Source organism: Poecilia mexicana, unplaced genomic scaffold (genome assembly GCF_051168715.1).
Source record: "Poecilia mexicana isolate PSO_F unplaced genomic scaffold, ASM5116871v1 scaffold_10, whole genome shotgun sequence".
Lineage (NCBI taxonomy): Eukaryota > Metazoa > Chordata > Actinopteri > Cyprinodontiformes > Poeciliidae > Poecilia > Poecilia mexicana.
In genome coordinates this window covers 3,285,260-3,300,395 of record NW_028263379.1, presented here as the reverse complement: position 1 = coordinate 3,300,395, position 15,136 = coordinate 3,285,260, and the positions used below count along the sequence as shown (strand labels likewise).

The 15,136-nt window shown below is 39.0% G+C and overlaps 2 long non-coding RNA genes across 2 annotated transcripts; both read right to left on the bottom strand.

The window, feature by feature from the left end:
* Window positions 1–4,990: 4,990 nt before the first annotated feature.
* LOC148156676 (uncharacterized) lies at window positions 4,991–11,686 on the bottom strand. Its single transcript, XR_015764431.1, has 2 exons — window positions 9,163–11,686; window positions 4,991–9,056 (listed from the first exon to the last, which is right to left on the bottom strand). It is a non-coding gene; the product is annotated as an uncharacterized LOC148156676 (long non-coding RNA).
* Window positions 11,687–12,208: 522 nt separating this feature from the next.
* LOC148156675 (uncharacterized) lies at window positions 12,209–14,231 on the bottom strand. Its single transcript, XR_015764430.1, has 2 exons — window positions 14,169–14,231; window positions 12,209–14,062 (listed from the first exon to the last, which is right to left on the bottom strand). It is a non-coding gene; the product is annotated as an uncharacterized LOC148156675 (long non-coding RNA).
* Between the last annotated feature and the right edge of the window lie 905 nt (window positions 14,232–15,136).

The window sequence follows — 15,136 nt, the reverse complement described above, 5'->3', positions numbered from 1 at the left end:
TCACAATTAATTAATGAAATCCAAAATAGGGTTACAATCTTAGTTTCTGTTCACATTAGCATTATTTCTGAGTTCAGAAACAAAATGATACACAGTAGTGACTGTTTCAGCAATGTGGCCCATTCAAAGTACTACTAACAGGTATGGGAAGGCATGGGTCCCTAAAAAGTAAAATCCCTCAAAGTAAATTGGATTGCTGCTGTTCTAAACAGTTGATTTAAATGTTTGAATATGACACTTGAAACATTTAATTCAGTCTTAATCTACTCCAAACTATTTTACCCCATATGGGAGTGGTTCCCAAACTTTTTCTCCTCCCCCCCCTCCCCCCAGTAGTTTCCAAATATTTTCTGGGCCCCCCTATGGTGGGGACGTTCATTGGGGGAATCGACTTTTTTGGGGGCAAAATGAATTTACGTAGCTGAACATAGACAACACCAGTAGCCTACAAGCTACTTGTTAAGCTTAAGGTGATGTATTGACATCAGCTAGTCATATTTTAGCTAACATTACCTGCATCCAACAGCTTTACTCAATTCAGTCGGTTAGTTTGGGGGAAAAACTGAAAAGTTATTTCTGTTTTGCTGGTTTGCTGCCATGATTCTAACACACACCTGCGTAGCTCCACACAGCAGCAGTATGTCTCATTCACTGCTGCACAGGACCCAGCGCAAGTGTCATAGCGCTCATGTTGTATTTAAAGGCGGCTCAGAAAAACAGGTTATGACATGTTAACAATGGACTAAACAGTTTTAACTGCTGATAAAAGTGACACACAGGATATGGGAAGGGTGGAAGCCCCTACTGTTATCCCCTACTGTATCAAATTGACAGGAATAACAATTTGCCACTCTAAGGTAAAAACCCAGCGCATACAGCATTCATGGTTTTTTTCATCCAGACGGCTTCCCGCCCCCCCCCCTTGCAATGGCACGCTCCCCCCCACCAGGGGGCACGCCCCACAGTTTGGGAACCTCTGCCTTATGGGATCATGCCTACACCTGTCTAAACAGCTTTGTAACAATTGCAATCTGCCTGTAAGCAGAGCACCATGCAAATAAAACTTCACTCAATTTGTTCTGATGTGCTTTTTGTTGTGATTTTAGTTTTGTTTATATTAGGTTTATTTCTCTAGTGAGTCTCCATGTCATCCTGTCCTCCCCTTTATTGATCCCAGGTGTCTCATTCCCTGATTATCCTCTCTCTTTATTTAAACCCACCTGTGTTCTTTGTTTGTTGTTGTGTCCTTGTTTAAGTTGTAGTTCCAGTCAGTCCATGTATCATATGTTCGTTAGTCAGTGCTACCAGTGTGAGAGCTTTACTCTCTGCTCAATTGTGCTGCCTGTGATTTTGGAACCATTGTGGATAGCTTCTTTCATTAAAATCAACTTTTTTCATCTCCCAACTTAGTCCTACGACGTCTTCCTCACAGCACCCCAATCCAATTCATGACACTTGTGCTCTGCATTGCAAGTTTTTTGCTTTTGGCATATGGGCATTAGCCATTCTGTGGACTGAGACATGGAGCAATGCCTTCACTTTTCCATTGGAGTAAAATGTCTGGGTCCAATTCCCATTCTGAAAAGTCAGTTATCATCAAGCTAAGCCAAGACAATTTTGGCTACTTCCATACAAAACTGCATGATGCTCTTCTTGGTGTACCACACAGAGGTCTTTGCAGTACAATAGCCAGCTATTGGCCAAAGCAAAATCTGTAATTGGTACCCTCAAAGTCCATTTCTTGCCACTTGTGTGGTTGCAACTCATCATAAGGTCAGTTACACCCATCTTGGAGTTTTATATATGGACAATAATTGGTTGTGAGATGGGACACTTTCAGTTTGACATTTTTGTTAGGTATCTTCTGGCTCTCTTGCATGAACAGTAGACATCATTGGTAGTGGCACATTAAAATACCATTTCATCAAGTATATATATCAATACTTGGTGTAACTTGGGCTGTGGAAGCTCCCCCAACCCTTTAGTTGGTATCTTCATCAAACTGATTCTTACAGTAGTAACCTACATCAATTTTATTTTAATGCATTCCCCACGTTTGGTAGATGTAAATAAACCTTGACTGCAGAGTCTGAGACAGATGACCCATCACCAAACCTTCCAAACCCAGATTCTAGATCTTCAACCTTTGAGAATCACCCCCATTTAATCCCAGTTAGTAACCCATCTCTTTTCAGAGTAGTGCTCTGAAAAAATTCCCTGTAAAAATCTTTGTAGATTTATCTATGAAACATGCTATAGTTGTACAAGAGTAAACTACTAAAACATCATACAATCTAATTTCATTCTCATTTTTTGACATTAATAATACCCTAACATTTTCTACTAAATTAATTCTCAGTTATCATAACTGGACATTATTGGAAATAGTTTAATTATGCTAGTTTTAATTCTAGCTTTAACTTTAGCACATTTTAAAATATGACACTGATCCTGATTCTAAAAAATAGACCTCAATTTAGGTTAGATTTACTCAGTTTAATCAATGTATAACTTAATCAGCAGAACACTTTTCTTATCATCCCAATTTCATTAAAATTAGTTTGATCATTAAGCTTTTAGTAGATCACATTCTTGAGTGTACTTCATATATTCATCTGAACATGTTTTACTTCATTAAAACCAAAGTATAAAACTAATCAGAAAATATTTTGTAACAGCTGTTTTGGTATTGAAACTGGTCATATACGATTTAGAAAATATTGTATGAAACGTGCTATTTTTATAATCAAAATCTGCTTATAGATGCACTGGGTCATTTCAGCGTTCAGGAGAGCTCTGTGTGATTTGGGAACCAGTTTGAGGCAATTTTAAATAAAAACATGGATAGTTGATAAACTGGTCCCATTTTCTTTAGTAAAATGTTTCTGTATGAAAATGAACACATCTATTGTTCCTGCCTTGGGAAAATGCAGGAAGGATTAGACAGTGATGAATTTATCCTTAGCCTTGGTAACACCTGCATGTTCTGTTGTGCAAACAGCAACATGTCATTACGGGCCATTTCAGACCACCTCTAAACTGCGTTAGAAGGCACCAAAAAGTAGAAACGCCTTTATAAAAAGTTAAGCTTAAACAGCTAGTCAGATCACTGGGGTGGAACTTTCTTAAATATCACGCAGTGGTTTCTATAGGTGCATCTTCAGATTGTTGTATTTTGCAAATAATTTATTTTGTGGCTTTGGTTTCTTATGTTGAGCTGTTGTAATTTCATGCACTTTATTCTTAATAAAATTCTTATTTTGAAATTGGTTACTTTTTTCTGTTTCACTTTTACACACATGACATTATCAGACCTGGGTAGATGAGATAACAAGCAACAGGTAGTAAAATGTGTAATTTCTTAACATGTTCAACAAAATTTAACTATGTACTTATATCCACATATTGGTAAATAATTTGAAGAAGCATAGTAAATGATTAAAATAGTTACATTTTGTAAGATGTTATCACATTAAACACTTTTTTACATCTTAAAAAAATAGCAAATGTATTTTTACTGGAGTATAATTTAGATAAGATTTTTCTGTAACCTGTATTTTGTTTGCCACTAACATGTGACAGTAAAATTATCTCATGTGCTGATTTCCAAAACATGTGGATGTGAAGTCATAGGACAAGTTCCACATAAATTTGCACTTGGTCCCTTTAATCTAAATTGATAAAATGGCAGTTCATTCAACTTTTTTAGTGTTGTAAATCTTCACATGGTATAAGACTGAATTTTCACATTATCAGTTCACACATTTCAACATGTCAAGTGCAAAAATAGTGATATAAATGCATTTAAATATTTTTAAGGAATAGTCCAACTGGGGAAAACCTAACGTTAGGGGTTTAACGTTAGGGGTTTAACGTTAGGGGTTTAACGTTAGGGGTTTAACGTTAGGGGTTTAACGTTAGGGGTTTAACGTTAGGGGTTTAACGTTAGGGGTTTAACGTTAGGGGTTTAACGTTAGGGGTTTAACGTTAGGGGTTTAACGTTAGGGGTTTAACGTTAGGGGTTTAACGTTAGGGGTTTAACGTTAGGGGTTTAACGTTAGGGGTTTAACGTTAGGGGTTTAACGTTAGGGGTTTAACGTTAGGGGTTTAACGTTAGGGGTTTAACGTTAGGGGTTTAACGTTAGGGGTTTAACGTTAGGGGTTTAACGTTAGGGGTTTAACGTTAGGGGTTTAACGTTAGGGGTTTAACGTTAGGGGTTTAACGTTAGGGGTTTAACGTTAGGGGTTTAACGTTAGGGGTTTAACGTTAGGGGTTTAACGTTAGGGGTTTAACGTTAGGGGTTTAACGTTAGGGGTTTAACGTTAGGGGTTTAACGTTAGGGGTTTAACGTTAGGGGTTTAACGTTAGGGGTTTAACGTTAGGGGTTTAACGTTAGGGGTTTAACGTTAGGGGTTTAACGTTAGGGGTTTAACGTTAGGGGTTTAACGTTAGGGGTTTAACGTTAGGGGTTTAACGTTAGGGGTTTAACGTTAGGGGTTTAACGTTAGGGGTTTAACGTTAGGGGTTTAACGTTAGGGGTTTAACGTTAGGGGTTTAACGTTAGGGGTTTAACGTTAGGGGTTTAACGTTAGGGGTTTAACGTTAGGGGTTTAACGTTAGGGGTTTAACGTTAGGGGTTTAACGTTAGGGGTTTAACGTTAGGGGTTTAACGTTAGGGGTTTAACGTTAGGGGTTTAACGTTAGGGGTTTAACGTTAGGGGTTTAACGTTAGGGGTTTAACGTTAGGGGTTTAACGTTAGGGGTTTAACGTTAGGGGTTTAACGTTAGGGGTTTAACGTTAGGGGTTTAACGTTAGGGGTTTAACGTTAGTTTATGGGTTCACTCTCTGAGGTGGTGGGCTCACCGGCCCCGGATCATTGCCCCTTATGTACCTCAAAGGGTCGGCGCTCTCACTCGATGCCAAACCATTCCCGGCAACAGGGACTATCTTTAAGTTGGTGTATATGGAGATGGTAGTCTAGGACTACCTTTTGTTTTGTATGTACTGTATATGCTGCTTAGAATATGTAAAAACATATTCCGGGGTGGGTGTGAGTTGCTTTCTCTGAGCGGACTCAGATTAAGCTAGTGGTGTTTTGTTATGTTGGTGTTATAAACTTCAAAGAGGGGAAAAGTGATAGAGTAATGAAAGGAGAGCCAGTTAGATTGAAGGAGAAGCTGTGAGGGAAGAGAAGGTTAGGTTGAGGTTAAAGGTCAGGGGTCCAGTTAAGAATTTAGGGATAAGAAGGGAGGGAAAGGTTAGGTTAAGGTTAGAGGTCAGGGGACAAGTTAAGGATTCAGGAAGCAAGGAGGGAGGGGAAAGGTTAGGTTAAGGTTAAAGGTCAGGGGACAAGTTAAGGATTCAGGAAGCAAGGAGGGAGGGGAAAGGTTAGGTTTAGGTTAAAGGTCAAGGGTCAAGTTAAGGATTCAGGAAGCAAGGAGGGAGGGGAAAGGTTAGGTTTAGGTTAAAGGTCAAGGGTCAAGTTAAGGATTCAGGAAGCAAGGAGGGAGGGGAAAGGTTAGGTTTAGGTTAAAGGTCAAGGGTCAAGTTAAGGATTCAGGAAGCAAGGAGGGAGGGGAAAGGTTAGGTTAAGGTTAAAGGTCAAGGGTCAAGTTAAGGATTCAGGAAGCAAGGAGGGAGGGGGAAGGTTAGGTTTAGGTTAAAGGTCAAGGGTCAAGTTAAGGATTCAGGAAGCAAGGAGGGAGGGGAAAAGGTTATGGTTAGGTTAAAGGTCAAGGGTCAAGATTAAGGGTTCAGGAAGCAAAGAGAGGATGGGAAAGGTTAGGGTTAGATTAAAGGTCAAGGGTAAACCTAAGGTAAGGTTATCTAATTAAGTTTCAATTAAAATTGTGGGAGATTGAATTTACAGTAAAGGATGAAAGGTTAGTGCATACAAGTTCCGATTGTAAGATATATTTTCCCTAGCGCGCTTTTTCTAAAAAGTAATAGGTTGTCTTTTAAGTTATTTGTAGGGGGACTGTTTTAAATTTCCTTAGTTTAGTAACGTTGTTGGAAACACAACAATGGTCTTGTTTTGATTCCAAGTCGTATCTAATTAACTAATTAATTTCAGAGCTCCATCATCAGTGGTGAACTGCTGGCTCAAACGGACGTTTCGGCCGTGGTTATCACCAGACGCCCTCGCCAAGCAGAGGCCCCTCGGAGTGATCAGATTCCGAGTAGGAGCTCCGTGTTCAATTGGAGGGTATTATTGGTGATCTATACAGAATAAGGATAGTCTTAAACGATTGTGAACACAAGTGGAATTAAAATTATTGATTCCTTCTTTAAACATTCTATGTATAATTTAATTTTAATTTTTATTTTTACTTGTGTTCCTCGTGAATTTCTGTGGTCCCTTAAATTGGGTATTATTAATTTGTTGGGTTGGCTTTCAATTCTTGAGAATAATGTTTTAAATCTTCAATTAAATCAAGATTTGTATTCATTCGCTATTGTGGAGAGTTATTGTAATGGAGTAGGGATTAAAGGTGCTATCCAATGGTGTGAACTCACCTAGATTTTGTGGATCGTTGTTACCCTTCCGTTGGCTCGAGTGGTTGGTTGGAATAAGGAGAATAAATAAAGGGCTAAGGTAAGTAATCAAATTTTGGTAAGTAGGTAAAATTAAAGTAAGGAGATGATCAATAAACTAACCGTTGGTTTCTCCTGTTCCGGTGAATCGCAGTCCTCTCAGTCTAGAAGGCTCCGCCCCTGTGGGCTTTCCCTCGTTGAACCCGTATCAGAAGGAATCCTTTCACGGTTGTTATGGTTACGGTCACCTGACCTACCAATGTCCTTAGTTGTTAAGCTCCTTCAAAATAAGTTTGTTATAAAGGTCTATATCAATAAGTTTGTTTTTCCTATGATTACTAAGTTATTATAATTAATGGTTTATTATATTTTAATTATAAATTTTTAATAACTAAATTTATTTTATGTATAGGGGAATGAAATATTCTTTAAACATGAAGAAATAAAAATAAAAAAATAAAAAAATAAGTCCACAAATTGTTGTGGGAAAAATGTAAAGAGGGGAATTTTTTGAATTATGGGACTAATAATTGAGTTGGAAGTTAGTGGGTAGGAAATTAGATGAAGAATATAGGATGGATGAGGGAAAGGGAGGGTTTGAGGAAGGGAGGAGGGGAGGAGAAGGGAGAAAGGAAGGAAGGAAATTAGTATAGCGATAAGGAGTAGTTTTCGTTGTTGGTGTTATGGTGGGGTATGGTTGGGTTTTGTTGTTTGTACGTGTGGGTGTAGATAGTAATTATGTTTTGCAACAACCTGAAGCACCATGGAAGGATGGCCGAGGATCAGGCAAAACGTTGGTTTATGGGTTCACTCTCTGAGGTGGTGGGCTCACCGGCCCCGGATCATTGCCCCTTATGTACCTCAAAGGGTCGGCGCTCTCACTCGATGCCAAACCATTCCCGGCAACAGGGACTATCTTTAAGTTGGTGTATATGGAGATGGTAGTCTAGGACTACCTTTTGTTTTGTATGTACTGTATATGCTGCTTAGAATATGTAAAAACATATTCCGGGGTGGGTGTGAGTTGCTTTCTCTGAGCGGACTCAGATTAAGCTAGTGGTGTTTTGTTATGTTGGTGTTATAAACTTCAAAGAGGGGAAAAGTGATAGAGTAATGAAAGGAGAGCCAGTTAGATTGAAGGAGAAGCTGTGAGGGAAGAGAAGGTTAGGTTGAGGTTAAAGGTCAGGGGTCCAGTTAAGAATTTAGGGATAAGAAGGGAGGGAAAGGTTAGGTTAAGGTTAGAGGTCAGGGGACAAGTTAAGGATTCAGGAAGCAAGGAGGGAGGGGAAAGGTTAGGTTAAGGTTAAAGGTCAGGGGACAAGTTAAGGATTCAGGAAGCAAGGAGGGAGGGGAAAGGTTAGGTTTAGGTTAAAGGTCAAGGGTCAAGTTAAGGATTCAGGAAGCAAGGAGGGAGGGGAAAGGTTAGGTTTAGGTTAAAGGTCAAGGGTCAAGTTAAGGATTCAGGAAGCAAGGAGGGAGGGGAAAGGTTAGGTTTAGGTTAAAGGTCAAGGGTCAAGTTAAGGATTCAGGAAGCAAGGAGGGAGGGGAAAGGTTAGGTTAAGGTTAAAGGTCAAGGGTCAAGTTAAGGATTCAGGAAGCAAGGAGGGAGGGGGAAGGTTAGGTTTAGGTTAAAGGTCAAGGGTCAAGTTAAGGATTCAGGAAGCAAGGAGGGAGGGGAAAAGGTTATGGTTAGGTTAAAGGTCAAGGGTCAAGATTAAGGGTTCAGGAAGCAAAGAGAGGATGGGAAAGGTTAGGGTTAGATTAAAGGTCAAGGGTAAACCTAAGGTAAGGTTATCTAATTAAGTTTCAATTAAAATTGTGGGAGATTGAATTTACAGTAAAGGATGAAAGGTTAGTGCATACAAGTTCCGATTGTAAGATATATTTTCCCTAGCGCGCTTTTTCTAAAAAGTAATAGGTTGTCTTTTAAGTTATTTGTAGGGGGACTGTTTTAAATTTCCTTAGTTTAGTAACGTTGTTGGAAACACAACAATGGTCTTGTTTTGATTCCAAGTCGTATCTAATTAACTAATTAATTTCAGAGCTCCATCATCAGTGGTGAACTGCTGGCTCAAACGGACGTTTCGGCCGTGGTTATCACCAGACGCCCTCGCCAAGCAGAGGCCCCTCGGAGTGATCAGATTCCGAGTAGGAGCTCCGTGTTCAATTGGAGGGTATTATTGGTGATCTATACAGAATAAGGATAGTCTTAAACGATTGTGAACACAAGTGGAATTAAAATTATTGATTCCTTCTTTAAACATTCTATGTATAATTTAATTTTAATTTTTATTTTTACTTGTGTTCCTCGTGAATTTCTGTGGTCCCTTAAATTGGGTATTATTAATTTGTTGGGTTGGCTTTCAATTCTTGAGAATAATGTTTTAAATCTTCAATTAAATCAAGATTTGTATTCATTCGCTATTGTGGAGAGTTATTGTAATGGAGTAGGGATTAAAGGTGCTATCCAATGGTGTGAACTCACCTAGATTTTGTGGATCGTTGTTACCCTTCCGTTGGCTCGAGTGGTTGGTTGGAATAAGGAGAATAAATAAAGGGCTAAGGTAAGTAATCAAATTTTGGTAAGTAGGTAAAATTAAAGTAAGGAGATGATCAATAAACTAACCGTTGGTTTCTCCTGTTCCGGTGAATCGCAGTCCTCTCAGTCTAGAAGGCTCCGCCCCTGTGGGCTTTCCCTCGTTGAACCCGTATCAGAAGGAATCCTTTCACGGTTGTTATGGTTACGGTCACCTGACCTACCAATGTCCTTAGTTGTTAAGCTCCTTCAAAATAAGTTTGTTATAAAGGTCTATATCAATAAGTTTGTTTTTCCTATGATTACTAAGTTATTATAATTAATGGTTTATTATATTTTAATTATAAATTTTTAATAACTAAATTTATTTTATGTATAGGGGAATGAAATATTCTTTAAACATGAAGAAATAAAAATAAAAAAATAAAAAAATAAGTCCACAAATTGTTGTGGGAAAAATGTAAAGAGGGGAATTTTTTGAATTATGGGACTAATAATTGAGTTGGAAGTTAGTGGGTAGGAAATTAGATGAAGAATATAGGATGGATGAGGGAAAGGGAGGGTTTGAGGAAGGGAGGAGGGGAGGAGAAGGGAGAAAGGAAGGAAGGAAATTAGTATAGCGATAAGGAGTAGTTTTCGTTGTTGGTGTTATGGTGGGGTATGGTTGGGTTTTGTTGTTTGTACGTGTGGGTGTAGATAGTAATTATGTTTTGCAACAACCTGAAGCACCATGGAAGGATGGCCGAGGATCAGGCAAAACGTTGGTTTATGGGTTCACTCTCTGAGGTGGTGGGCTCACCGGCCCCGGATCATTGCCCCTTATGTACCTCAAAGGGTCGGCGCTCTCACTCGATGCCAAACCATTCCCGGCAACAGGGACTATCTTTAAGTTGGTGTATATGGAGATGGTAGTCTAGGACTACCTTTTGTTTTGTATGTACTGTATATGCTGCTTAGAATATGTAAAAACATATTCCGGGGTGGGTGTGAGTTGCTTTCTCTGAGCGGACTCAGATTAAGCTAGTGGTGTTTTGTTATGTTGGTGTTATAAACTTCAAAGAGGGGAAAAGTGATAGAGTAATGAAAGGAGAGCCAGTTAGATTGAAGGAGAAGCTGTGAGGGAAGAGAAGGTTAGGTTGAGGTTAAAGGTCAGGGGTCCAGTTAAGAATTTAGGGATAAGAAGGGAGGGAAAGGTTAGGTTAAGGTTAGAGGTCAGGGGACAAGTTAAGGATTCAGGAAGCAAGGAGGGAGGGGAAAGGTTAGGTTAAGGTTAAAGGTCAGGGGACAAGTTAAGGATTCAGGAAGCAAGGAGGGAGGGGAAAGGTTAGGTTTAGGTTAAAGGTCAAGGGTCAAGTTAAGGATTCAGGAAGCAAGGAGGGAGGGGAAAGGTTAGGTTTAGGTTAAAGGTCAAGGGTCAAGTTAAGGATTCAGGAAGCAAGGAGGGAGGGGAAAGGTTAGGTTTAGGTTAAAGGTCAAGGGTCAAGTTAAGGATTCAGGAAGCAAGGAGGGAGGGGAAAGGTTAGGTTAAGGTTAAAGGTCAAGGGTCAAGTTAAGGATTCAGGAAGCAAGGAGGGAGGGGGAAGGTTAGGTTTAGGTTAAAGGTCAAGGGTCAAGTTAAGGATTCAGGAAGCAAGGAGGGAGGGGAAAAGGTTATGGTTAGGTTAAAGGTCAAGGGTCAAGATTAAGGGTTCAGGAAGCAAAGAGAGGATGGGAAAGGTTAGGGTTAGATTAAAGGTCAAGGGTAAACCTAAGGTAAGGTTATCTAATTAAGTTTCAATTAAAATTGTGGGAGATTGAATTTACAGTAAAGGATGAAAGGTTAGTGCATACAAGTTCCGATTGTAAGATATATTTTCCCTAGCGCGCTTTTTCTAAAAAGTAATAGGTTGTCTTTTAAGTTATTTGTAGGGGGACTGTTTTAAATTTCCTTAGTTTAGTAACGTTGTTGGAAACACAACAATGGTCTTGTTTTGATTCCAAGTCGTATCTAATTAACTAATTAATTTCAGAGCTCCATCATCAGTGGTGAACTGCTGGCTCAAACGGACGTTTCGGCCGTGGTTATCACCAGACGCCCTCGCCAAGCAGAGGCCCCTCGGAGTGATCAGATTCCGAGTAGGAGCTCCGTGTTCAATTGGAGGGTATTATTGGTGATCTATACAGAATAAGGATAGTCTTAAACGATTGTGAACACAAGTGGAATTAAAATTATTGATTCCTTCTTTAAACATTCTATGTATAATTTAATTTTAATTTTTATTTTTACTTGTGTTCCTCGTGAATTTCTGTGGTCCCTTAAATTGGGTATTATTAATTTGTTGGGTTGGCTTTCAATTCTTGAGAATAATGTTTTAAATCTTCAATTAAATCAAGATTTGTATTCATTCGCTATTGTGGAGAGTTATTGTAATGGAGTAGGGATTAAAGGTGCTATCCAATGGTGTGAACTCACCTAGATTTTGTGGATCGTTGTTACCCTTCCGTTGGCTCGAGTGGTTGGTTGGAATAAGGAGAATAAATAAAGGGCTAAGGTAAGTAATCAAATTTTGGTAAGTAGGTAAAATTAAAGTAAGGAGATGATCAATAAACTAACCGTTGGTTTCTCCTGTTCCGGTGAATCGCAGTCTTCTCAGTCTAGAAGGCTCCGCCCCTGTGGGCTTTCCCTCGTTGAACCCGTATCAGAAGGAATCCTTTCACGGTTGTTATGGTTACGGTCACCTGACCTACCAATGTCCTTAGTTGTTAAGCTCCTTCAAAATAAGTTTGTTATAAAGGTCTATATCAATAAGTTTGTTTTTCCTATGATTACTAAGTTATTATAATTAATGGTTTATTATATTTTAATTATAAATTTTTAATAACTAAATTTATTTTATGTATAGGGGAATGAAATATTCTTTAAACATGAAGAAATAAAAATAAAAAAATAAAAAAATAAGTCCACAAATTGTTGTGGGAAAAATGTAAAGAGGGGAATTTTTTGAATTATGGGACTAATAATTGAGTTGGAAGTTAGTGGGTAGGAAATTAGATGAAGAATATAGGATGGATGAGGGAAAGGGAGGGTTTGAGGAAGGGAGGAGGGGAGGAGAAGGGAGAAAGGAAGGAAGGAAATTAGTATAGCGATAAGGAGTAGTTTTCGTTGTTGGTGTTATGGTGGGGTATGGTTGGGTTTTGTTGTTTGTACGTGTGGGTGTAGATAGTAATTATGTTTTGCAACAACCTGAAGCACCATGGAAGGATGGCCGAGGATCAGGCAAAACGTTGGTTTATGGGTTCACTCTCTGAGGTGGTGGGCTCACCGGCCCCGGATCATTGCCCCTTATGTACCTCAAAGGGTCGGCGCTCTCACTCGATGCCAAACCATTCCCGGCAACAGGGACTATCTTTAAGTTGGTGTATATGGAGATGGTAGTCTAGGACTACCTTTTGTTTTGTATGTACTGTATATGCTGCTTAGAATATGTAAAAACATATTCCGGGGTGGGTGTGAGTTGCTTTCTCTGAGCGGACTCAGATTAAGCTAGTGGTGTTTTGTTATGTTGGTGTTATAAACTTCAAAGAGGGGAAAAGTGATAGAGTAATGAAAGGAGAGCCAGTTAGATTGAAGGAGAAGCTGTGAGGGAAGAGAAGGTTAGGTTGAGGTTAAAGGTCAGGGGTCCAGTTAAGAATTTAGGGATAAGAAGGGAGGGAAAGGTTAGGTTAAGGTTAGAGGTCAGGGGACAAGTTAAGGATTCAGGAAGCAAGGAGGGAGGGGAAAGGTTAGGTTAAGGTTAAAGGTCAGGGGACAAGTTAAGGATTCAGGAAGCAAGGAGGGAGGGGAAAGGTTAGGTTTAGGTTAAAGGTCAAGGGTCAAGTTAAGGATTCAGGAAGCAAGGAGGGAGGGGAAAGGTTAGGTTTAGGTTAAAGGTCAAGGGTCAAGTTAAGGATTCAGGAAGCAAGGAGGGAGGGGAAAGGTTAGGTTTAGGTTAAAGGTCAAGGGTCAAGTTAAGGATTCAGGAAGCAAGGAGGGAGGGGAAAGGTTAGGTTAAGGTTAAAGGTCAAGGGTCAAGTTAAGGATTCAGGAAGCAAGGAGGGAGGGGGAAGGTTAGGTTTAGGTTAAAGGTCAAGGGTCAAGTTAAGGATTCAGGAAGCAAGGAGGGAGGGGAAAAGGTTATGGTTAGGTTAAAGGTCAAGGGTCAAGATTAAGGGTTCAGGAAGCAAAGAGAGGATGGGAAAGGTTAGGGTTAGATTAAAGGTCAAGGGTAAACCTAAGGTAAGGTTATCTAATTAAGTTTCAATTAAAATTGTGGGAGATTGAATTTACAGTAAAGGATGAAAGGTTAGTGCATACAAGTTCCGATTGTAAGATATATTTTCCCTAGCGCGCTTTTTCTAAAAAGTAATAGGTTGTCTTTTAAGTTATTTGTAGGGGGACTGTTTTAAATTTCCTTAGTTTAGTAACGTTGTTGGAAACACAACAATGGTCTTGTTTTGATTCCAAGTCGTATCTAATTAACTAATTAATTTCAGAGCTCCATCATCAGTGGTGAACTGCTGGCTCAAACGGACGTTTCGGCCGTGGTTATCACCAGACGCCCTCGCCAAGCAGAGGCCCCTCGGAGTGATCAGATTCCGAGTAGGAGCTCCGTGTTCAATTGGAGGGTATTATTGGTGATCTATACAGAATAAGGATAGTCTTAAACGATTGTGAACACAAGTGGAATTAAAATTATTGATTCCTTCTTTAAACATTCTATGTATAATTTAATTTTAATTTTTATTTTTACTTGTGTTCCTCGTGAATTTCTGTGGTCCCTTAAATTGGGTATTATTAATTTGTTGGGTTGGCTTTCAATTCTTGAGAATAATGTTTTAAATCTTCAATTAAATCAAGATTTGTATTCATTCGCTATTGTGGAGAGTTATTGTAATGGAGTAGGGATTAAAGGTGCTATCCAATGGTGTGAACTCACCTAGATTTTGTGGATCGTTGTTACCCTTCCGTTGGCTCGAGTGGTTGGTTGGAATAAGGAGAATAAATAAAGGGCTAAGGTAAGTAATCAAATTTTGGTAAGTAGGTAAAATTAAAGTAAGGAGATGATCAATAAACTAACCGTTGGTTTCTCCTGTTCCGGTGAATCGCAGTCCTCTCAGTCTAGAAGGCTCCGCCCCTGTGGGCTTTCCCGTTGAACCCGTATCAGAAGGAATCCTTTCCCTCATCCATCCTATATTCTTCATCTAATTTCCTACTTATTAACTTCAAAATAATTTTTAGTCTATTCAATATTTTTAAACAATTTGTGGACTTATTTTTTTATTTTTTTATATTTTATTTCTTCATGTTTAAATAATATTTCATTCCCCTATACATGTTGTTAAGCTCCTTCAAAATAAGTTTGTTATAAAGGTCTATATCAATAAGTTTGTTTTTCCTATGATTACTAAGTTATTATAATTAATGGTTTATTATATTTTAATTATAAATTTTTAATAACTAAATTTATTTTATGTATAGGGGAATGAAATATTCTTTAAACATGAAGAAATAAAAATAAAAAAATAAAAAAATAAGTCCACAAATTGTTGTGGGAAAAATGTAAAGAGGGGAATTTTTTGAATTATGGGACTAATAATTGAGTTGGAAGTTAGTGGGTAGGAAATTAGATGAAGAATATAGGATGGATGAGGGAAAGGGAGGGTTTGAGGAAGGGAGGAGGGGAGGAGAAGGGAGAAAGGAAGGAAGGAAATTAGTATAGCGATAAGGAGTAGTTTTCGTTGTTGGTGTTATGGTGGGGTATGGTTGGGTTTTGTTGTTTGTACGTGTGGGTGTAGATAGTAATTATGTTTTGCAACAACCTGAAGCACCATGGAAGGATGGCCGAGGATCAGGCAAAACGTTGGTTTATGGGTTCACTCTCTGAGGTGGTGGGCTCACCGGCCCCGGATCATTGCCCCTTATGTACCTCAAAGGGTCGGCGCTCTCACTCGATGCCAAACCATTCCCGGCAACAGGGACTATCTTTAAGTTGGTGTATATGGAGATGGTAGTCTAGGACTACCTTTTGTTTTGTATGTACTGTAT